The 25,902-nt window shown below is 46.0% G+C and overlaps 1 pseudogene; it reads left to right on the top strand.

The window, feature by feature from the left end:
* The first annotated feature begins 582 nt into the window (after positions 1-582).
* LOC129831592 (olfactory receptor 2K2-like) lies at positions 583-25,215 on the top strand (annotated as a pseudogene).
* Positions 25,216-25,902: the final 687 nt, after the last annotated feature.

Genomic DNA, 25,902 nt, shown 5'->3' with positions numbered 1-25,902 from the left:
GCAGTTGTTAAACTCTCCTGTGTTGAAAGTGCAATGAGTATCCTTCATGATATATGTATCATAGCAAGTTTAGTGGATTTATGTTTTATGTTAGCTGTGCTCTCATGTGTTTAAATATTATGTGTTTGCTTAAAAGCCTATAAGGAGTCACGAAAGTAGGCGTTTAATTTGTGTGCTCCCCACTTGATCACTTTCATCAACTTCTCTACAGCCCTCCCTTTTCTGTTGTTTACAACAGGCACAGCACAGTTAGCAAGGAGGTTAATGTGTTAATATTAGTACTGTTCATTCTGTTCCATAGCTGTGGGGGAAAAAATACTATGCCCACACTACAGAAGGCTACATTGGTCCGCTAATGCAGGACTAGTAAAGGCCCAGTGTGCTACTTTTATGAGAAAAAAAGTTTCCCAAACATATTAATATTTGTTATTAATTCAGATTTTTCAGGGGGTGCATCACCCTCAGCACCCCTACTTCCTGTGGCTATGTTCTGCTCCCACCACTGTTGCACCCTATCATATAGGGATTAGGACCAAGGAGATCAGAAATCTGAACCTAAACTGGTACCAATTATGACTTTAGATGGTACAGCAGCAGGGCAGGGTTACTGGTTTGAATCCCAGGACTGACAGGAATATCTGTCAGAATGTGAGCTGCCAGACCTGCTGCCAGAACTGAATGCTTATACTGTACATTTGTTTTATCATCAACATAATCGTTTGTATTGCATTTTATTTCTGTAAATTCTTATTTATTTCCGTTAAATGTATTTTACTGTCATAGTACTGTAAAGCACTGTAGTATAGTCAAATCAGGGATGCTGCTGTGTCGCTGACCCTACGTTCTTCTAGCATGTCAGTGGACATGTACATGTGTTTCAGGGGGGTTGGGGAGAGAGTAAAATGATGTGACGATCCAATAAATTCTGTTTCCACAAATGGGGAATAAAGTATTCCTCTAGTAGTGAAGGATCTAGCAAATCCTTTTGATATTTTGAGGAAATGTTCATTAGAAAACTGTTGGATTTTGTTTCTTGTCCGAGTAAAATACACAAATATCTTCCTATAAATAAAAGGGATGAATCCATTTGCTTGATCAAACAGCTGATTATTTATTTAGTCATGCTACAATAAATAAAACGTTGCATTATTTATTGTATATGTACGGTTGAAGTCGGAAGTTTTCATATACTTAGGTTGAAGTCATTAAAACTAGTTTTTCAACCACTCCACAAAACTATAGTTTTGCAAGTCGGTTAGGACATCTACTTTGTGCATGACACAAGTAATTTTTCCATCAAATGTTTACTGACAGATTATTTCACTTATATTTCACTATCACAATTCCAGTGGGTCAGAAGTTTACATACTAAGTTGACTGCCTTGAAACAGCTTGGAAAATTCCAGAAAATGATGTCATGGCTTTAGAAGCTTCTGATAAACTAATAGGCTAATTGACAATTTGAGTCAATTGGAGGTGTACCTGTGGATGTATTTCAAGGCCTACCTTCAAACTCAGTGCCTCTTTGCTTGACATCATGGGAAAATCAAAATAAATCAGCCAAGACTTTAGAAGAAATATTGCAAACCTCCACAAGTCTGGCTCATCCTTGGGAGCAATTTCTAAACACCAGAAGTGTCACGTTCTGACCATAGTTCTTGTGTGTTTTGCTTGTTTTAGTGTTGGTCAGGACGTGAGCTGGGTGGGCATTCTATGTTGCGTGTCTAGTTTGTCTGTTTCTATGTTTGGCCTAATATGGTTCTCAATCAGAGGCAGATGTTTTGTGTTGTCTCTGATTGGGAATCATATATAGGTGGCTTGTTTTGTGTTGGAGTTTGTGGGTGGTTGTTTCCTGTCTCTGTGTTTTCTCTGCACCAGATAGGGCTGTATCGGTTTGCCACATTTGTTATTTTGTATTCGTTGTAAGTGTTCACTGTTTATCGTTTTAATTAAACATGTTGAGCACAAGCTATGCTGCGTCTTGGTCCGATCCCTGTTACAGACGAAGAGGAGGAAGGCTGCCGTTACAGAACCACCCACCAATCTCGGACCAAGCAGCGTAGCAACGGGCAGCAGCGGCAGCAGCAGCAGCAGCAGCAGAACCAGGAGGAATGGACTTGGGAAGAGGTGTTGGACGGAAAGGGTTGCTACACATGGGAGGAGATCCTGGCTGGTAAGGATTGCCTTCCAAGGGAACAGGTGGAGGCAGCTAGGAGAGCGGAAGCAGCCGCGAAGGGGAACCGGTGTTATGAGGGAACACGGCTGGCCAGGAAGCCCGAGAGGAAACCCCAAAAATGTATTGGGGGGGGGCTAAAGGATAGTGTGGCGAAGTCAGGTAGGAGACCTGCGCCAATTTCCCGGGCTTGCCGTGGAGAGCGAGAGTACGGACAGACACCGTGTTGTGCGTAAAGGCGCACGGTGTCTCCTGTACGTGTGCATAGCCCGGTGCGGTACATCCCAGCTCCACGTATCGGCCGGGCTAGAGTGGGCATCGAGCCAGGTGCCATGAAGCTGGCTCAACATATCTGGCCTCCAGTACGTCTCCTCGGGCCGGTGTACATGGCACCAGCCTTACGCATGGTGTCCCCGGTTCGCCAGTACAGCCCAGTGCGGGCTATTCCACCTCGCCGCACTGGCCTGGCTACGGGGAGCATTAAACCAGGTAAGGTTGGGCAGGCTCGGTGCTTAAGAGCTCCTGTACGCCTTCACGGTCCGGTATATCCGGCGCCACCTCCTCGCCCCAGCCCAGTAACACCAGTGCCTACACTACGCACCAGGCTTCCTATGCGTCTCCAGAACTCTGTTCCTCCTCCACGCACTCTCCCTGTGGTGCGTGTCTCCAGCCCGGTACCACCAGTTCCGGCACCACGCACCAAGCTTACTGTGCGTATCCAAAGCCCTGTACGCACTGTTCCTTCTCCCCGCACTCGCCCTGAGGTGCGTGCCCTCAGCCCGGTACCACCAGTGCCGGTAACACGCACCAGGTGTATAGTGCACCTCGAGAGTCCAGTGTGCCCTGTTCCTGCTCCCCGCACTAGCCTTGCGGTTCGTGTCTACAAACCGGTACCACCAGTTCCGGCAACACGCACCAGGCCTACTGTGCGTCTCAGCAGGTCTGAGCTGCCTGCCTGCCCAGCGCCGTCTGAGCTGCCTGCCTACCCAGCGCCGTCTGAGCTGCCTGCCTACCCAGCGCCGTCTGAGCTGCCTGCCTGCCCAGCGCCGTCTGAGCTGCCTGCCTGCCAAGCGCAGTCTGAGCTGCCTGCCTGCCAAGCGCCGTCTGAGCTGCCTGCCTGCCAAGCGCCGTCTGAGCTGCCTGCCTGCCAAGCGCCGTCTGAGCTGCCTGACTGCCAAGCGCCGTCTGAGCTGCCTGCCTGCCTGCCCAGCGCCGTCTGAGCTGCCTGCCTGCCTGCCCAGCGCCGTCTGAGCTGCCTGCCTGCCCAGCGCTGTCTGAGCTGCCTGCCTGACTGCCCAGCGCCGTCTGAGCTGCCTGCCTGCCCAGCGCCGTCAGAGCCATCCGTCTGCCCAGCGCCGTCAGAGCCGCCCGTCTGTCCCGAGCCATTAGAGCCGCCCGTCTGTCCCGAGCCATTAGAGCCGCCCGTCTGTCCCGAGCCATTAGAGCCGTCCGTCTGTCCCGAGCCATTAGAGCCGTCCGTCAGTCAGGAGCCGCCAGAGCCGCCAGCCAGTCAGGAGCCGCCAGAGCCGCCAGCCAGTCAGGAGCCGCCAGCCAGTCAGGAGCCGCCAGAGCCGCCAGCCAGTCAGGAGCCGCCAGAGCCGCCAGCCAGTCAGGAGCCGCCAGAGCCGCCAGTCAGGAGCCGCCAGAGCCGCCCGCCAGTCATGAGCCGCCCGCCAGTCATGAGCCGCCCTCCAGTCATGAGCTGCCCTCCAGTCATGAGCTGCCCTCCAGTCATGAGCTACCTCTCTGTCCGGAGCTACCTCTCTGTCCTGAGCTACCTCTCTGTCCTGAGCTACCTCTCTGTCCTGAGCTACCTCTCTGTCCTGAGCTACCTCTCTGTCCTGAGCTACCTCTCGGTTCGGAGCTGTCTCCTCAGTCTGATGGGGCCCTTTGTGAGGGTTCCTAGGCCAAGGTCGGCGGCGAGGATCGCCACTCAAAGGACGCTAAGGAGGGGGACAAAGACAATGGTGGAGTGGTGTCCTCGTCCAGCGCCGGAGCCACCACCGCAGACAGATGCCCACCCAGACCCTCCACTAGAGTTTTAGGGGGTGCATTCGGAGTCCGCACCTCAGGAGGGGGGTACTGTCACGTTCTGACCATAGTTCTTGTGTGTTTTGCTTGTTTTAGTGTTGGTCAGGATGTGAGGAATGGGCCAAAATTCACCTAACTTATTGTGGGAAGCTTGTGGAAGGCTACTCAAAACAACATTTGACCCAAGTGAAACAATTTAAAGGCAATGCTACCAAATACTAATTGAGTTTATGTAAACTTCTGACCCACTGGGAATGTGATGAAAGAAATAAAAGCTGAAATAAATAATTCTCTCTACTATTATTCTGACATTTCACATTCTTAAAATAAAGTGGTGATCCTAACTGACCTAAAACAGGGAATTGTTACTAAGATTGAATGTCAGGAATTGTGAACAACTGAGTTTAAATGTATTTGGCTAAGGTGTGTGTAAACCTCCGACTTCAACTGTAGCTAGTAGGTAAGCTACGGTACTGTATTGCATACAAACACCACTTCCAGCTGCCCCCCGTCGGGAATTCTATATATTTCTTTAGACATCCAAATCCTCCTGCTGCAGTATTATTTTACTCCTGTGTCAAAACGGGTCAAATTAAGATCTGACATCTGTAATTGGCCTTTGGACCACAAGGGTTACATTTTCTTTGTCTCAAGGCTTTCAGCAAAATGCACAGATCTCAGCAAAGCTCAGCTCCAGGAAGCCAGTCAGAGGAGAGCTAGACTTTACTAACCATTTTTTGCATGAAGGAACGATTTCATTTTATTTAATGAAAAACATTTAAATTGCAAAATATTTTCAGAGTGTGAAATACAAAGTGTTTGTACAAAGTACCATAACCTTCACAGAGTTGATATCGAAGTGGTCCGTATCATCTATCTACCCCTAGTGTACTGTTCACAGGAGTCATGGCAGCTGACCTCTTGATTGGCACAACCCTTTCACGTGTAAAATAAATGTACAATTTAATACTTATAATTAACTTGAAACCTTTGCATATAATAATTTTTTTGCTTGAACACACGGGACCTTAATTTGACCATTTTCTCACAGAAGGAAAATAATCCAGTAACAGGATATGTGCAGAATATAATTAATGGACATTTTTGTACGGGTTGATACAATTTTAGGAAAATTAAGTCTAAAATATCAGGGGTAATTACAAACTTTAGAAGCCTTTTAAACCTCATACACTTTACGTTTGCATTTCCTTCTGTGTAGGACATTTCCTGCAACAACAGGGTGATCATATTAAGATCCTAGACCTCTTGTACACAGGCCTGACTAATATTAGGTTTAGGGATGACGGAAACACAATAGCCTTATGCCTGCAACTTGACAGATGGCCACTTGTTTTGGTCTTGCTGGAAATTGCAGTCATTAAAGAGCACTCCTTTGGGGTTTCAGTGGTTTGAAAGGGGTAATATTCTCCCACCGTACAGTATTTATGTGGACATTTCTTCAAGGCAAGGTTTAAAAATGATATGTAATATTGTGTATTTGAGATATAATATAAAAGTGCATACCACATAGAAACGCAGAGACATTGGGATGTTAAGTAGCGACTTGAATGCATTTAGAAGCTGTTCAGCAAGAAAACATGTTACCTGTATTTGGCCATCAGTCTTCAGATAACTCCACTGTTTCTCTCAATTCCATTGAAAACAATTTAGAAACACCTATTTGTGAGATCATAGAGGCTGAAACAACCACAGAGGTAGCCCTTGGTCACGGTCTCTTGTCTCTCATTACACCAATTAAAGGGTTAGTCCCAGGAAGGTGGAGAGTGGCATTAGGCTTAATGGCCTCCCTTCAGACCGGTCTGATGTGAATGATGCAACAATATCAAACTGGGCCTAACAACAAGTTGACTGTGCTGGAAAAATACTACAAACACATTGTTGATCATACTATGTTGACCTGTGACCTGAGAGTGAAAATCTTGATACGGGCTGTTATGTGACCACCATGTGGTCACGAGTCATGACCGCAGTCATATTCCATGTGCCTGTTTAGTCACGGTAACTGGGCTTCTCCAAGCTCGGATGCTGCTGATGATCATTAGTAGCCTACCAAATGTTCTAACTGCCTGGTACTCAGCAATCTATTGTCCCTCTAATCACTCTGACATCAATGCAAATGTAATCAAAAATCAAATCAAACATTTCATGAGAGCCCATGAGCTCATGTTGAGCAACATTTCTGTAGGCTATGCAAGTGCGTGAGAAAACAGTTTTGATGGCATCTAGTCAAAAGAGGATCCCATCAGCTTTCTATAGGATAGGCCTACTATATTTATTTCTCAACTTTCCTAATATTAAGCACATTGCTTAATTTTAAAACAGGAGTATAGCCTACCTGGCTGGACTGAAAATTAACCACATGAAAATAGTCGCTATTTAAGTGCATAGATTACATGCATTTTTTCCCCCTACCCCTCAACCCCAACAGCAGTACCCAACCTTACAAATTGTCTTGTGGCTGAGTGGAAGCAAGTCCCTGAATAAATGTTCCAACGTCTAGTGGAAAGCCTTCCCTGAAAAGTGGAAGCTGTTATAGCAGCAAAGGACCAATTCCATGTTAATGCCCATGATTTTTTGAATGAGATGTTTGATGAGCAGATGTCCACATACTTTTGTCCATGTAGTCTATCTGTTTCTTGTTTGTGAATGAGTTATATGGTAGCACTTCTTTGTTTCCTGCTCTCATGACTCATTTGGTTTCAGATTCCCATTCAGTTTCCACTGTGTACTGTTACCTACAGATCTATTGCATGTACACATATGAATCTATGGAATTCTGCAATTTAGCAGTCATGTCCTAGAACAGGTACCTTGCTTTATGTTATTCACAACCATATAACATCATCTTAACACCCAACAGGGTGTGTATTTGTGTAATATGGTTGTACTCTTTTGCAAAATTCCTCATAACACTGTCTTTAACTATTTATTTGCAATTGTGTGGAAATGTAATGGACAAAGTATATTGTGACAACTATCTGGTAGTGAAACATGCCTGTTCACCTTCAGACATGACAGTTAATAACATCTTTGGACTCTACAGTATTGTATGTGTATTTGTCTTTATTATGGATCCCCATTAGCTGCTGCCAAGACAGCATCTACTCTTCCTGGGGTCCAGCAAAAATTAAGGCAGTAAAATGCATGATACAATTTTTAAACATTAAAATAGATTTTACAATATATTAAGTGTGTTTCCTCCAGCCACTACTCTACAACACACAATCCAGGTGTACGTGTTTGAATAGTGTGCATGTTATGTGTGTTTGTATGTGTGTGTTTGTACCTGTGTGTATAATTCTTCACAGTCGTCACTGTTTCACAAGGTGTATTTTTATCAGTTTTTTAAAAGTCTGATTTTACTGCTTGGGTGAATTACTTGATTTGGAATAGTGTTCCATGTATCCATGGCTCCATGTAGTACTGTGTGCCTCTCGTAGTCTTATGGATTTGGGGACTGTGAAGAGCACCTCTGGTGGTATGTCTTGTTGTAACGGCTCTCTTTCGGTGAGTGAGTTGACCAAGGCGCAGCGGGTGATGAATACATAATGTTTTAACGACAAGACGGAAAAACACGAAACGAAATACACTTGAATGATTTACAAAATAACAAAACGAACTAGACAGACCTAAACTATGAACTATGAAACGAGGAACACAATAGACAGGAACGACCGAACGAACGAGACGAGACAGTACCGTGTGGTGCAAAATACACAGACACAGCGACAATCACCCACAAACAAACAGTGAGAACCTCCTACCTTAATATGACTCTCAATTAGAGGAAAACGCAAAACACCTGCCTCTAATTAAGAGCCATACCAGGCAACCCAAAACCAACATAGAAACGGAAAACATAGACTGCCCACCCAAAACTCACGCCCTGACCATCACACACATACAAAACAACAGAAAACAGGTCAGGAACGTGACAGAACCCCCCCCTCAAGGTGCGAACGCCGGACGCACCAGCACAAAGTCCAGGGGAGGGTCTGGGTGGGCATCTGACCACGGTGGTGGCTCAGGCTCCGGACGCTGTCCCCACACCACCATAGTCACTCCACGCTTCTGGATCCCCCTCCCAATGACCACCCTCCAACTAAAACCACCTAAATGAAGGGGCAGCACCGGGATAAGGGGCGGCAGGTCCTGGCTGAGGGACTCTGGCAGGTCCTGGCTGAGGGACTCTGGCAGGTCCTGGCTGAGGGACTCTGGCAGGTCCGGGCTGAGGGACTCTGGCAGGTCCGGGCTGAGGGACTCTGGCAGGTCCGGGCTGAGGGACTCTGGCAGGTCCGGGCTGAGGGACTCTGGCAGGTCCGGGCTGAGGGACTCTGGCAGGTCCGGGCTGAGGGACTCTGGCAGGTCCGGGCTGAGGGACTCTGGCAGGTCCGGGCTGAGGGACTCTGGCAGGTCCGGGCTGAGGGACTCTGGCAGGTCCGGGCTGAGGGACAGCTCCTGACTGTGGGGCAGCTCATGACTGTGGGGCAGCTCATGACTGTGGGGCAGCTCATGACTGTGGGGCAGCTTATGACTGTGGGGCAGCTCATGACTGTAGGGCAGCTCATGACTGTAGGGCAGCTCATGACTGTACGGCAGCTCATGACTGTAGGGCAGCTCATGACTGTAGGGCAGCTCATGACTGTAAGGCAGCTCATGACTGTAGGGCAGCTCATGACTGTAAGGCAGCTCATGACTGTAAGGCAGCTCATGACTGTAGGGCAGCTCATGACTGTAGGGCAGCTCATGACTGTAGGGCAGCTCATGACTGTAAGACAGCTCCTGACTGTAGGGCAGCTCCTGACTGGCTGGCGGCTCTGGCAGCTCCTGACTGGCTGGCGGCTCTGGCAGCTCCTGACTGGCTGGCGGCTCTGGCAGCTCCTGACTGGCTGGCGGCTCTGGCCGCTCCTGACTGGCTGGTGGCTCTGGCAGCTCCTGACTGGCTGGCGGCTCTGGCAGCTCCTGACTGGCTGGCGGCTCTGGCAGCTCCTGACTGACGGACGGCTCTAATGGCTCGGGACAGACGGGCGGCTCTAATGGCTCGTGGCAGACGGATGGCTCAGAAGGCGCTGTGCAGACGGATGGCTCAGAAGGCGCTGTGCAGACGGATGGCTCAGACGGCGCTGGGCAGACAGATGGCTCAGACGGCGCTGGGCAGACAGATGGCTCAGACGGCGCTGGGCAGACAGATGGCTCAGACGGCGCTGGGCAGACAGATGGCTCAGACGGCGCTGGGCAGACAGATGGCTCAGACGGCGCTGGGCAGACAGATGGCTCAGACGGCGCTGGGCAGACAGATGGCTCAGACGGCGCTGGACAGACAGATGGCTCAGACGGCGCTGGACAGACAGATGGCTCAGACGGCGCTGGGCAGACAGATGGCTCAGACGGCGCTGGACAGACAGATGGCTCAGACGGCGCTGGGCAGACAGGCAGTGCAGAAGGCGTTGGGCAGACGGCCGACTCTGCCCTGCTGAGGCGCACAGTAGGCCTGGTGCGTGGTGCCGGAACTGGAGGTACCGGGATGACGGCACGCACTTCAAGGCTAGTGCGGGGAGCAGGAACAGGGCACACTGACCTCTCGAAGCGCACTATAGGCCTGGTGCGTGGTACCGGAACTGGAGGTACCGGGCTGAGGGCACGCACCATAGGGAGAGTGCGTGGAGGAGGAACAGGGCTCTTAAAACGCACTTTAAGCCTGGTGCGTGGTGTAGGCACTGGTGGTACTGGGCTGGGGCGAGGAGGTAGCGCCGGAAATACCGGACCGTGCAGGCGTATTGGCTCCCTTGAGCACTGAGCCTGCCCAGCCTTACCTGGTTGCATGCTCCCCGTAGCCCGTCCAGTGCGGGGAGGTGGAATAACCCGCACTGGGCTGTGTTGGCGAACCGGGGACACCACGCGTAAGGCTGGTGCCATGTAAGCCGGCCCAAGGAGACGTACTGGTGGCCAGATATGTAGGGCCGGCCTCATGACATTTGGCTCAATGCCCAATCTAGCCCTACCAGTGCGGGGAGGTGGAATAACCCGCACTGGGCTATGCACCCGTACAGGAGACACCGTGCGCTCTACTGCGTAACACGGCGTCTGCCCGTACTCCCGCTCTCCACGGTTAGCCTGGGAAGTGGGCGCAGGTCTCCTACCTGCCCTCGGCCCACTACCTCTTGGCCCACTACCTCTTAGCCACCCCCCAAGAAATTGTAGGGTAGTACTTGCGGGCTTCCAGCCTTGCTTCCGTGCTGCCTCCTCATAACGTCGCCTCTCCGCTTTCGATGCCTCCAGCTCCGCTTTGGGGCGGCGACACTCCACTGGCTCTGCCCAGGGTCCTTTACCGTCCAGGATCTCTTCCCATGTCCAATCCTCCTTTTCCCACTGCTGCTGTCGTTGCTGTCCGTTAACCCGCTGCTTGATCTGGGTTTGGTGGGTGATTCTGTAACGGCTCTCTTTCGGTGAGTGAGTTGACCAAGGCGCAGCGGGTGATGAATACATAATGTTTTAATGACAAGACGGAAAAACACGAAACGAAATACACTTGAATGATTTACAAAATAACAAAACGAACTAGACAGACCTAAACTATGAACTTACATGAAACGAGGAACACAATAGACAGGAACGACCGAACGAACGAGACGAGACAGTACCGTGTGGTGCAAAATACACAGACACAGCGACAATCACCCACAAACAAACAGTGAGAACCTCCTACCTTAATATGACTCTCAATTAGAGGAAAACGCAAAACACCTGCCTCTAATTAAGAGCCATACCAGGCAACCCAAAACCAACATAGAAACGGAAAACATAGACTGCCCACCCAAAACTCACGCCCTGACCATCACACACATACAAAACAACAGAAAACAGGTCAGGAACGTGACACTTGTGAGGTATGCATGGGTGTCCGAGCTATGTGCTAGTGGTTTAAACACACAGCATGGTTAATTCAACATGTCAATACTTCTTACAAAATCAAGTAGTGATGAAGTCAATCTCTCTTCTACATTGAGCCATGAGAGATTGATGCATATTATTAATGTTAGATCTACATGTACATTTAAGGGCCAGCCATGCTGCCATGTTCTGGGCCAGTTGTAATTTCCCCAAGTCCCTCTGTGGCATCTGACCACACGGTTGGGCAGTAGTCCAGCTGCGACACAGGCAGGGCCTGTTGGACCTGCCTTGTTGATATTGTTGTTAATTAAGAAGGCAGGGCAACGCTTTATTATGGACAGACCTCTCCTGATCTTAGCTACTGTTGCATCAATATGTTTTGATCAAAACAGTTTACAATCCAGGGTTACTCCAAGCAGTTCAATTTCCACATTATTCATTACAATATTTAGTTGAGGTTTAGGGTTCAGTGATTGATTTGTCTCAAATACAATGCTTTAAGTTCTTGAAATATTTACGACTAAGTTATTTCTTGAAACCCATTCTGAAACTGACTGCAACTCTTTAAGTGTTGCAGTGATTTCACTCGCTGCAGTAGCTGATGTGTATGGTGTTGAGTCATCTGCATACATAGACACATGGGCTTTACTCAAAGTTAGTGGCAGGTCATTAGTAAAGATTGAAAAAAGTAAGGGGCCTACACAGCTGCCCTGGGGAATGCATGATTCTACCTGGATTATGTTGGAGAGGCTACCATTAAAGAACACCCTCTGTGATCTGTTGGACTCTCAATCAACAATATAGCAATGGATGTAAAGCCATAACATTTAAGTTTTTCCAGCAGCATACTATGATTGATAATGTCAAACAAAACAGCTCCCACAATCTTTTTTATCAATTTCTCTCAGACAATCATCAGTTATTTGTGTAAGTGCCATGCTTGTTGAAAAACACCCTTCCATATAAGCATGCTGAAAATCTGTTGTTCATTTATTTACTGTAAAATAGCACTGTATACGGTCAAACAACATTTTTTCCCAAACGTTTACTAAGGGTTGTAACAGGTTGATTCGTCTGTTATCTCAGCTAGTAAAGGGTGCTTTACTATTCTTGGGTAGCGGATTGACTTTTGCTTCCCTCCAGGCCAGAGGGCACACACTTTTAGGTAAGTTTAGATTGAAGCTCTGAAAGACGTGTGTCACAAAACAAACAATACCTCACAGTGATGGGGTACAAAGAACTGAACTAAATAGTGTGTGATAATGGCATACAGGTGTGCGAACAGGTGATTGGGATTTGGAGAGTGAGCTGTGTTCAGGGGATCTAGGTGTTTGAGAGTGAGCTGTGTTAAGTGTGTGAGTTGGAAGCAGATGTTACAGGTACAGTGCAATCCAAATCATGACATTTTATATGACATTTGAATACCTTCTGCAGCTAATATTTGTTTGCCCATTTACAGCAGGTATGAGTCTTGGTGAATCAAAGAGGCAGAAAGGTACAGAAGCAGAAATACTATAGGCAATGTAAACCTGCCTGAAATATTCACGTGAGTGAATGGGGGGCAGTGGGAGGGCCAATGAGTAAGAGTTCCTTAGAAGATAAAAGCATCAAAAGACTGTTCCCGACAGTGCCTTTTTTTGTTTATTTTATATCTAATTTGTTTCCAGAAGCCTGTGCCAGAATTGCATTTTTTGGTTTGTACATTATTTTGTGGTGCAATACATTTTCATTTAAACCGTTCTTTACATGGACAGAGGTTTACACAATGCTGTTCCAAGTTACTGCCCTAAATGTGTTCAACATAATGACAATAGCCAACAGTAGTATTGACCCTAAGTCTGTACTCTTCGGATGTGCTACATTATCCTACCAAACTACTATCTTTATTTAAGAATATCACTTTGACCATGTGTACTATAAAAGTGTTGCTTCTGTCTCTCACCTTGCCCCAAACTGGTCTCCAACCAGGAACCCTCTGAACACATTGACAACCATTACCCATGAAACATCATTACCTGTCAATCAACAAAATCCACAGCCCTTGCAGAGGAAGGGAAACAACTACTTCCACATCCCAGAGCGAGTGACATCATTGATTGAATGCTACTAGCGCGCACTGCTAACTAGTTAGTCATTTCACATCGACTGCGCTCACTGATCTCCTCCACAGCAACTACAGTAGCCAGGCAGAAACCAACTGAGTGATCAACTGAGTCATCAAACTGAGAATCAATGTAACAGTGTTACTTTCGTCACTGTCCTTGCCCCAATCTGGGCGCAAACCAGGGACCCAATGAACACATCGACAATGTCACCCATGAAGCATGTCACCCATGAAGCACCTGTCACTCCATAAAAGCTCCAGAGCAAGTGAAACAACAAGGCTACTTCTGGGTCTCAGACCTAGTCACGTCACCTATTGAAAGCTAGGGCTAGCGCATACCACCAAGTAGCTAGCCAATAAACATCGGCTAGACATGCCCTGTTTAATGCTGGAGGGCCTGTGTTCCAAAATGGTAACTGTTTCTCTCCCTGTTTTCCTTGAATACCAGGTATTGGTGGCCATTTGCATATCACATTATAGCGGGCGTTTAAAAAAATGGCAATCTCACAAGTATAAGAATCAAGTGAGGAGTTTAGTTTAAACAGATTATCATGGATTAGAAATGGTCGTCTGAATTATGGATTTAGCATACTTCATAAATAAATCATTTCACTGCAGGATGCAAAGTATAATATTGTTTGATTTAGACTATGAATTATGTTATCAGGAGAATGGAAAATAATCTATGCTGAACAAAAATATAAACACAGCATGCAACAATTTCAACGATTTTACCGAGTTACAGTTTATATAAGGAAATCAGTCAACAGAAATAACTGTTTTAGGCCCTAATCTATGGATTTCACATGACTAAGAAGGCATTGTCCCATCCACTTGGGAGCCTGGCCCACCCACTGGGGAGCCTGGTACAGCCAATCAGAATGAGTTTTCCCCACAAAAGTGCCATATTACAGATATAAATACTCCTCAGTTTCATTGGCTGGTCTCAGATGGTCCAGCAGGTGAAGAAGCCGGATGTGGAGGTCCTGGGATGGTGTGGTTACACGTTGTCTGTGGTTGTGAGGCCGGTTGGACGTACCGCCAAATTTTCTAAAATGACTTGAGGCGGCTTATGGTAGAGAAAATAACATTAAATTATCTGGCAACAGGTCTGGTGTACATTCCTGCAGTCAGCATGCGAATTGCACGCTCCCTCCAAACTTGAGACACATGTGGCATTGTGTTGTGTGACAAAACTGCACATTTTAGAGTGGCCTCTAATTGTCCCCAGCACAAGGTGCACATGTGTAAGTATCATGTTTAATCAACTTGTTGATATGCTACATTTGTCAGGTGGATGTATTATATTTTCAAAGAAGAAATGCTCACTAACAGGGACATAAACAAATTTGCAGAGGTGGAAAAGGTACCCAATTGTCACACTTGAGTAAAAGTAAATATACCTTAAAAGAAAATGACTCAAGTGAAAGTGAAAGTCACCCAGTAAAATATTACTTGAGTAAAAGTCTAAAAGTATTTGGTTATAAATATACTTAAGTAAAAATATATACAGCATAAATATATAGTAGCTTGCGAATTTATTTATCATTTTTCCTATTTTGTTGCCTTACAACCTGTAATTAAAATCGAGGTGAGGTGAAACCCAGCCTAAAACCCCAAACAGCAAGCCAAGCAGGTGTAGAAGCACGGTGGCTAGGAAAAACTCCCTAGAAAGGCCAGAACCTAGGAAGAAACCTAGAGAGGAACCAGGCTATGAGGTGTGGCCAGTCCTCTTCTGGCCGTGCCGGGTGGAGATTATAACAGAACATGGCCAAGATGTTAACATTTTCATAGATGACCAGCAGGGTCAAATAATAATATGCATGCGAAAGCACATGAATGGTCTGTGAGGTAATTGTTTTCCTTCATGACTGTTTTTGTGTTATGCAGAAAGGATACCTTTATTTTTTATTTTTTGTTAGTTTCATTTAATAAACATGTGGAACTCTTTGCATGCTGCCCCTTGGTCCATTTATTCCAACGAACGTGACAAGTTGGAAAGAGATTATTGATGTACCGATTCCATGGCACATGGTTTATGAACTGACACGCAAAACAACACTGGATTCAAAACTTCTAATACTTCTACTGTACGTCCATTACACAACATCCATTTAAATAACAAGTTGTAATGCAACAAAATAGGAAAAATGCCAGGGGGGATGAATACTTTTGCAAGGCACTGTATGTATCTTGCAGACGAAACCGGAGCATTGGGTCCCGGAACCACCAGGCTCATAGAAAGATTTTACCCACAAGCCATCAGACTACTGAACTCCACCTTAACACACATGCACTCAATCACACGAAGGCTCAAACACTCAAACACACACACACACACACACACACCTACGCTACACACACACTCCATGACTGCTGCTACTGTACTCCTACTGTATTTATAATACTGCACAATGTCTATTTGTTATTGCACAATTCCCCTACACATGTGTAAATATCCTACTTTAATTAAATTGAGTGACTTTTTTGTAGATATTTTAGCAAAATTTGTATTCTATTTTTTTAACATTGAGATTTTTTTTTTTACTATTTTCATTCAGTTAACTCCTTTCCTATTGGTGTTGCATTGTTGAGAGGTAAACCTGCAAGTAAGCATTTCGTTGCTGTAACGGCTCTCTTTCGGTGAGTGAGTTGACCAAGGCGCAGCGGGTTGTGAATACATAATGAACTTTATTTAACAAGACGAAACTAAACACACGAAGAACACTTGAATAATTTTACAAAACAACAAAACGAACTAGACAGACCTAAACTATGAACTTACATGAAACGAGGAACACATAAACAGGAACGACCGAACGAACGAGACGAGACAGTACCGTGTGGTGCAACAAACACAGACACAGTGACAATCACCCACAAACAAACAGTGAGAACACCCTACCTTAATATGACTCTCAATTAGAGGAAAACGCAAAACACCTGCCTCTAATCAAGAGCCATACCAGGCAACCCAAAACCAACATAGAAACGGAAAACATAGACTGCCCACCCAAAACTCACGCCCTGACCATCACACACATAAAAAACAACAGAAAACAGGTCAGGAACGTGACAGTTGCACTGTGTACTCCACGTACACCATGTGTATATAATAAACAAACTTGAACATGAACAGATCTAAGGAAAATGGGGATCGACCATGAGTGCATTGAAGTTTGAGTAAACAAACTGCTGCATAATGTTTTTGTTTTTTTTAAGGTATAAAAGGTCAGTGATGTGACAGTAGTTTATGTGGAATAGCCCACTGACACAGAACATACAATATGCCTATGTCTACACCACGGCAGTCTGGAGAAAGATACCAGGTGATCCGGACTTCAACCCTTTTTTAGACTGAAGTCCTGTTTTTGTTGTTTTAGGTGTTTTTTGTACTTTTTATATTCAGACAGTAAGGACATCAGAGGGGGAGACAGGCAAGTGGGAGAAAGAGTGAGATGGGTGGACACAGGGGTTGATCCATGGTCTGGTGGGGAGATGTATATATGACTTATCCCTGGGAGTTCTACCACCGTATGGGTCTGCACGACTAGCCTCCTGTTTGATTCACACACTATGATGGGAGTGTTTGTAAGTGTAACAGTAGAGCAAAGACCGGTAAGCTAAGAAGGTTTGTCAATTGTATTTGTATAATATATAATATTAGTGAACTACACTCGGGATGAATTAAGTGTGCTGTATGTTCTACTCAATGTCCATGACAGCCACGTAACAGGTTCTGTGGAAATAATGCAGAATCTGATTTTTTTTTTAGCAATTCTAAGAATGTGGCAGTTATGAGATGTCAATAAGAGATTGATAGTTTCACCTGATAGACACTGTTATCCTTGTCTTGTGAACCAAATATATCTACAAATATTTATATAAGTACTATTAGGAAAATGGAAAACTCAACATGATTCACGTCATTTATGCTAGCTGGATATAGTGACAGTGGACACTTAAAGTACTTCTATTTCATTATAATAACTGTGTTATACATCTCCATAGTTTTTACGAACACAGTGCTTATTGTGGTTATATGTATGGAGAGAAGCTGTAACGTCCTGACCAGAGTTCTTATGTGTTTTGCTTGTTTAGTGTTGGTCAGGACGTGAGCTGGGTGGGAATTCTATGTTGTCTGTCTAGTTCGTCTGTTTCTGTGTCCAGCCTAATATGGTTCTCAATCAGAGGCAGCTGTCAATCGTTGTCCCTGATTGAGAATCATATATAGGTGGCTTGTTTTGTGTTGGGGATTGTGGATGGTTGTTTCCTGTCTCTGTGTTAGTGTTCTGCACCAGATAGGACTGTTATCGGTTTGCCACATTTTGTTATTTGTTAAGTGTTCACTGTTTATTAGTGTTATTAAACATGTTGAGCACTGGCTACGCTGCGTGTTGGTCCGATCCCTGCTACACTCTCTCTTCTAGTGAAGAGAGGGAAGGCTGCCGTAACAGAACCCCCCACCAAACTCGGACCAAGCAGCGCAGCAACGGGCAGCAGCGGCAGCAGCAGCAGCAGCGGGACCAGGAGAAATGGACATGGGAGGACGAGCTGGACGGAAAAGGACCCTGGGCAGAGCCAGAGGAGTATCACCGCCCCAAAGCAGAGCTGGAGGCAGCAAAAGCAGAGAGGCGGCGTTTCGAGGAGCTAGCTCGGCAGCAGGAGCCGGATCTGGGTTACACCACTTGGGAGGAAATAGACAGGTGGTCGGTTGACCCAGGGAGAGTGCCGGAGCCCGCCTGGGATTCGATGGAGCAATGTGCAGAGGGATACCGGCGAATGAGGTTAGCACGAAGACGCGGTAAGAAGCCCGTGAAGAAACCCCACATTTTTTGGGGGGGGGGGGGGGGGGGGGGGGCTAAAGGATAGTGTGGCGAAGTCAGGTAGGAGACCTGCGCCCACTTCCCATGCTTACCGTGGAGAGCGGGAGTACGGGCAGACACCGTGTTATGCGGAAGAGCGCACAGTGTCTCCTGTACGTGTGCATAGCCCGGTGCGGGTTATTCCACCTCCCCGCACTGGCCGGGCTAGATTAATCATTGAGCCAAGTGCCATGAAGCCGGCTCTACATATCTGGCCTCCAGTACGTCTCCTCGGGCCGGTGTACATGGCACCAACCTTACACATGGTGTCCCCGGTTCGCCAACACAGCCCAGTGCGGGTTATTCCACCTCCCCGCACTGGACGGGCTACGGGGAGCATTCAACCAGGTAAGGTTGGGCAGGCTCGGTGTTCAAGGGAGCCAGTACGCCTGCACGGTCCGGTATATCCGGCGCCACCTTCCCGCCCCAGCCCAGTACCAACAGTGCCTACACTACGCACCAGGCTTCCAGTGTGTCTCCAGAGCCCTGTTCCTCCTCCACGCACTCTCTCTGTGGTGCGTGTCTCCAGCCCAGTACGTCCAGTTCCGGCACCACGCATCAAGCCTCCTGTGCGTCTCAAGAGCCTTGTACGCACTGTTCCTTCTCCCCGCACTCGCCCTGAGGTGCGTGCCCTCAGCCCGGTACCACCAGTGCCGGAACTACGCACCAGGCCTATAGTGCGCTTTGAGAGTCCAATGTGCCCTGTTCCTGCTCCCCGCACTAGCCTTAAGGTGCGTGTCTCCAGTCCGGTACCACCAGTTCCGACACCACGCACCAGGCCTACTGTGCGCCTCAGCAGGTCAGAGTCGGCCGTCTGCCCAACGCCGCCTGCACTGCTCGTCTGCCCAGCACCGTCTGTACTGCCTACCTGCCCAACGCCGCCTGCACTGCTCGTCTGCCCAGCGCCGTCTGAGCTGCCTGCACTGCTCGTCTGCCCAGCACCGTCTGAGCTGCATGCCTGCCCAGCACCATCTGAGCCATCCGTCTGCCCAGCGCCGTTTGAGCTATCCGTCTGCCCAGCGACGTCTGAGCCATCCGTCTGCCCAGCGCCGTCTGAGCCATCCGTCTGCCCAGCGCCGTCTGAGACATCCGTCTGCCCAGCGCCATCTGAGCCATCCATCTGCCCAGCGCCATCTGAGCCATCCGTCTGCCAAGCGCCATCTGAGCCATCCGTCTGGCCAGCGCCATCCGAGCCATCTGTCTGCCCAGCGCCATCCGAGCCATCTGTCTGCCCAGGGCCATCCGAGCCATCCACGAGCCTTCAGAGCCGCCCGTCTGTCCCGAGCCATTAGAGCCGTCCGTCCGTCAGGAGCCGCCAGAGCCGCCAGCCAGTCAGGAGCCGCCAGAGCCGTCCGTCAGTCAGGAGCCGCCAGAGCCGCCAGCCAGTCAGGAGCCGTCAGAGCCGCCAGCCAGTCAGGAGCCGCCAGAGCCGCCAGCCAGTCAGGAGCTGCCCTACAGTCAGGAGCTGCCCTCCAGTCATGAGCTGCCCTCCAGTCATGAGCTGCCCTCCAGTCATGAGCTGCCCGCCAGTCATGAGCTGCCCGCCAGTCATGAGCTGCCCTCCAGTCATGAGTTGCCCTCCAGTCATGAGCAGCCCTTCAGTCATGAGCTGCCCTCCAGTCATGAGCTGCTGGAGGAGAAGGTGTTATGGTGTGCGGGTGCTTTTGCTGGAGACACTGTCTGTGATTTATTTAGAATAAAAGACATACTTAACCAGCATGGTGACCACAGCATTCTGCAGTGATACGCCATCCCAACTGGTTTGGGCTTAGTGGTACTATCATTTGTTTTCCAACAGGACAATGACCCAACACACCTCCAGGCTGTGTAAGGGCTATTTTACCAAGAAGAGTGATGGAGTGCTGCATCAGGTGACCTGGCCTCCACAAGCCACCGACCTCAACCAAATTGAGATGGCTTGGGATGAGTCGGCCCTCAGAGTGAAGGAAAAGAAGCCAACAAGTGCTCAGCATATGTGGGAACTTCTTCAAGACTGTTGGAAAAGCATTCCAGATGAAGCTGGTTGGGAGAATGCCAAGAGTGTGCAAAGCTGTCATCAAGGCAAAGGGTGGCTATTTGAATAATCTAAATTATAAAATATATTTTGATTTGTTTAACACTTCTTTGGTTACTACATGATTTCATATGTGTTATTTCATAATTTTGATGTCTACTATTATTCTACAATGTAGAATTTTTTTTTAATAAAGAAAAACCCTTGAATGAGTAGGTGTTCTAAAACTTTTGACCAGTAGGGTACATTATTTTGTACTCTTTTTTTGTTTATCTTTAATTTGATGCACTTTGAGATATTGTTGTAGAATGAAAAGCATTTCAAGAATGTAATACATTATTATTATTACATGAACAAAAAAAACTGAAGTTCATTACTTTGAATTCTTACTTAAATTGACAGCTGTATCTAAGTATGTAACAGCGGATAAACTGATGTACAGTAAATGTGGATAAGGTAAACCCACCTTATAGCCCACACGTCACCATTACATCCACCCCTAATGGAAAATAGGCCTGTACAGTACAGACAAGCTTGGGGATTGTTTGACATTTTGAGAGAGAAATTTAGGGAAATACTGTAGCATGAAAACAAACTACATTCTGTCTGAGATCTGAATGCATGTCATGTTTTCTGAGGGCCAACTGTTCAATGTAACATGATATATGTGTGCCAGCTATCTGACAGATGACTAGCTTTGGTATTCCTCAGAAATGTTGAGTAGTACCAGAAAGAAAACTACCTGGGACACAAGAGTAACATGTTGCCTAATTTGAATAGCTTATTCTGTCCTCACAAAATCCAGATAATTCATTGATAATAACAAATATACTGCATATACTGTTTTGGTTTTATTTATAAATTGGAGGACCAGATTTACATTTATGTCATTTAGCAGACACTCTTGTCCATAGCGACTTACAGTTAGTGGATTCACCTTAAGATAGCTAGGTGGGACAACCACATACCCATCTTGTTTTTCCAGGGTCACTGTGAGATATGTTTGACCCACAGAATAAAAGAATACAGCAAGAGTAATGATGATGAGTGCATGTATAAAACACATTTGTCATGTACTCTATCCATCCTGTAAAAAGCTGTCAAAAGTTTTGGAGTTCTGTCAATGACAATTATGTGCGAAACACCAGTAATTTGTTTTACTCCATCCATACTTTGCCATGGGGACAGCAGAAGCCAATATCAAGAGCATAATAAACATGTTTATCGAGTCATTAGGTACCAGGTCATTAGTCCACTCTATCACCTTGTTCCCTAGGAACCAATTAATGCAGCTATTAACCTGTAGAGACCCGAGGGGCTCCAGGAGAGGCACGGCTGGTCTTGATTGTATCCCAAATTGTACTCCATTACCTATATATATTCCCTATTCCCTATATTGATCAGAGGCCTCTGGTCAAAGGTAGTGCACAATATAGGGAATAGAGTGCCATTTGGGACACACAACTTCTGTCATCGCCTCTGGGTTGATAGGCTCTGAAACTGTACTGTGGGCCTAGGGAAGCGCAGAGTGTCAATAACAGTCCTAATTTTTACCTGAGCAGGAAAGGCTCTGGGCCTAGGTTTTAGACTATAGCTAGGACTCAGGGTCCTGAGTTATTCCCTGTTTTCCCTGGTTAGATCATATGGTCAGGAAAAACTATAGTGCTCTAATACGCATATAGCCTGGGTACAGGTCTGTTTGTGCTATCATTCCACCCCTTGTCATTCCATACATGACAAGGAGTTGGAATGATAGCACAGATAGATCTGGGGCCAGGCTACCAATGATGACATCTCCTCAGACTGTTGTGTTCCCTCCCTCATTCAGACTGAAGCTAACTAGGTTAACTAGGTAGTTCCTCAACAATACCAAGATACCTGACAGTGGTTGGGAACAAGAAGAATGGACGGATTCTCCATGAAAGTGTATTTTATTCCAGGACGATACTTAATCTGGGTCCAGGAAACCGTCCATTTGTCAGAGGCTTTGGATTGGTTTCAATTAACTTTTTCTTTACTGTACATGGTGCACAATACATAGCACCCAAACTCCTGCTTAACAGATAATGAGAGAGCTGATAGCATTGCTTGCCCAGCCCATTGGTGATGTTACATACTTCTTCTACATTGTAGAGTACCAGACTAGAGGGTCCCCACACATACATTGTTTTAACAGGATCTTAGACCACTAACACAGCCTGTTCATAACATTAAGGATGTGTATTCTTCTGATGTGCTTTACTATCCTTCCAAACTACTATTTTTATTTAGGAATGTCACTGTGGCCATGTGTAACAGTGTTGCTTCCGTCCCTCACCTTGCCCCAACCTGGGCTTTAACCAGCGACTATCTGAACACATCGACAACCGAAATGGCCTGTCCTTGGTGTATTCTTTTTTCATCAACGCCATCATTATCTCCCTGAGTTTGCAACTGCAATGTTGTGGTAATGTTATAGACAGAGTGCATTGTGAAAACTACTTGCCTGTTCAAATATTACACAAAAATATAATATGGGGTCTTGTAACTGTGCTTTCTTTGGCTATCTCCTCTAAATATGTTAAGTCTTTTACAGAAAGCATTTAACACCTGTACACCACATAGAACCTCTTTGCTGAACTTCTTCTTTGGCTGGTTATTTTTGACTCTACAAGGCAGATATGAAACTGCAGATCTTCCACCTATACTTCACACTATTTTATTTGTTAATTGTCTGATATGTCCACCCCTTTTCAATCCTATTATGTATGGCATTAGGATTGTTAAAATCCGGCAGGCTAGTAAAAAGGTATGAGGCCTTAACCCTGAAACATAACATTATTGTTTATTTTTGTAATATTTAATTATGTGTTTTTTAAGTTGTTATAATTGACTATAGAAATACGTGGCCCGAAGATAATTTTTAAAAAGCATGAAGTTTGTAATGTATTGCCACTGAGAATGTTTTTTGTCAAATTAGGTATCTGATCTTTATAATTCGCCAATTAAGTATGATGTTCCTCAAGGCTCTTTTCTAGGAAAGTTCTGGTTTTCTACAGTTTTCAGAATTGGGCTGAAAAATTATATTCTGCTGGCAAAAATGTGTCATTAGGACGTTCCCGGAACGTGGTCGCCTAAAGTTGTCACGTTCCTGACCTTATTTCCTTTGTTTTGTCTTTGTTTAGTTGGTCAGGACGTGAGCTGGGTGGGCATTCTATGTTATGTGTTTCTATGTTGGGGTCATTGTTATTAGCCTGATATGGTTCTCAATCAGGGGCAGGTGTTTTATGTTTCCTCTGATTGAGAACCATATTAAGGTAGGCTGTTCTCACTGTTTGTTTGTGGTTGATTGTTGCTGTGTCTGTTCACCACACGGTACTGTTTAGTTTGTTCATTTGTTCCTGTTTGTGCGTTCATGTTTTATGTTCTCAAGTTCAGGTCTGTTCACGTCGTTTATTGCTTTGTAGTTTGTTTAAGTGTTTTTCCGTCTTCGTTTACATAATAAATAAGTATGTATTCAAACCACGCTGCATATTGGTCTGATCCTTGCTCCTCCTCAGACGAGGAGGAAGACGAGCGTTACAAAAGTGGTCAGGACATTGTGTCATTGTCACCTGGAGGTTTTAGTTCCCAGTTTATCCCGGGGGCTTCCCTGATTACTTTTTAGATTTTGTTTTATTTTCTATTTATTTCATTTTTTCGATAGTATCTCTTCAGTTTGTTTTGTTCAGTTTGGAAAGAGCAGGGTTAATACTGAAGAGAAAATATCCAATCATGATTTTTCTTTGTTGGTCTCTGGGTAAAAAAAAATCTAGGTAGCTCAGCCAGCCATTGCCTATGTCTTCAGAAGCTGGGTAACCTAAAGGTCGCTGATTCGAGACGGTAAGGTGGAAAGTTGTGCAACTGACTTGGTATCCCCTTTCCCTGCCAATCAACTGTGTTAGAGCGGGATTGTGGAATGAACCAACCACATTTTGACCTGCAATGGGTGGAACCATAAAAAAAAAAAGACGTGTCTAGGCACATCACTACTGAGAGCGCAAGAGCAAATAATCAGTGGCCGAACCGGGATCTGTACTGAACGTCCTCTTATCGTCCCGAGGATAACGTCATGTTCCTAAAATGTTCTCAGAATGTCAGTGGGATAACGTCTCGCTCAAACCCTTAAAGCAATGTTTCCCAAACGTGGTCCTGTGGACCACAAGGCTTGACACAGTTGATTCAAATAATGAACTAATTAATCATCAAGTTTTGATTATTTTAATCTTTTTTGAATCCCCCCTATTCCCCCTCAGACGATCCTGTAGGTTAAGAAGCCATATGTGGAGGTCCTGGAATGGCGTGGTTACAAGTGGTCTACGGTTGTGAGGCCGGTTGGACGTACTACCAAACAACTACTTTGGGTAGAGAAATTAACATTAAATTCTCTGGCAACAGTTCTGGTGGACATTCCTGCAGTCAGCATGCCAATTGCACGCTCCCTCAAAACATGAGACATCTGTGGCACTGCATTGTGTGACAAAACTGCACATTTTAGATTGGCCATTTATTGTCCTGTGGCACTGCATTGTGTGACAAAACTGCACATTTTAGAGTGGCCATTTATTGTCCCCAGCACAAGGTGCACCTGTGTAATGATCATGCTTTTTAATCAGCTTCTTGCCACACCTGTCAGATGAATGGGTTATCTTGGAAAAGGAGAAATGCTCACTAACAGGGATGTAAACACATTTGTTCACAACATTTGAGAGAAATAATCTTTTTGTGTGTATGGACATTTTCTGGGATCTTTTATTTCAGCTAATGAAACATGGGTCCAAAAATTCACATGTTGCATTTATATTTTTGTTTTGTGTACTTATTTCAGTGTAATAATGAATGGGGGTGAGGATGGTGAAAATCAGACATGTAAAACATTTGCTAATTTGTGAAATATTGTCATACCTTTTATTCACTTGCTGATCTCCATTGGCTACCTGTCTCTCAAATAAATTAGTTTTAAATTCTCCTCATTTACTAGGCTCTTAACGGCATCGAACCAGCCTACCTGTCAGACCTACTCTCCCCTATGAACCTCCATGCACCCGAAGTTCCAGCAATGCCAAACTGCTCCATGCCCCGAGGACCTGGCTCCTAACAGCAGTTGGGAACAAGACTAAGGGCTGGAATACAGGACCCAGATTAAGACTGGTCCTAGAATAAAACATATTCTCAATGGAGAATCTCCATTGACAGTGTGGTTTAGTTCAGGAGTAGACTCTGGGTCCGGGAAACCAACCCTTTGTCAGAGACTTGGATTGGTTTCACTGAACTATTTATTTGTTGTACATGGTGCACAATACATAGGACACAAACTCCTGCTAAAATGTTAGAGAGATCTGATAGCATTGCCTGCCCAGCCCATTGGTGATGGGGTGTTAGGTATCCTAGCGGTCAAGAGCAAGGTTCACAATGTAAGGGCTGTCTCTCTCCTCATCCTCGGACGAGGAGAGGAGAGAAGGATCATCAGACCAAAATGCAGCAGTAGGGAAATAGGCCATCTCTTTATTTGGAAAAACTATGATGGCAACACGAAAAAACAAAACACTTTCAAAAATACAAAACAAGAAAACGACGTTGACGAAACCTGAACATAAACTTACATAACTAAACGTAAACTCACGGACAGGAAACAGACGACATCAAAATAAACGAACAGCCAAACAGTCCCGTATGGTACATACATTCGACGACACAGGAGACAATCACCCACAAACAAAAAGTGAGAACACCCTACCTAAATATGACTCTTAATTAGAGGAGAACGCAAAACACCTGCCTCTAA

Source organism: Salvelinus fontinalis, chromosome 33 (assembly GCF_029448725.1).
Source record: "Salvelinus fontinalis isolate EN_2023a chromosome 33, ASM2944872v1, whole genome shotgun sequence".
Taxonomy (NCBI): domain Eukaryota; kingdom Metazoa; phylum Chordata; class Actinopteri; order Salmoniformes; family Salmonidae; genus Salvelinus; species Salvelinus fontinalis.
This window is presented reverse-complemented; position numbering and strand designations above follow the sequence as displayed.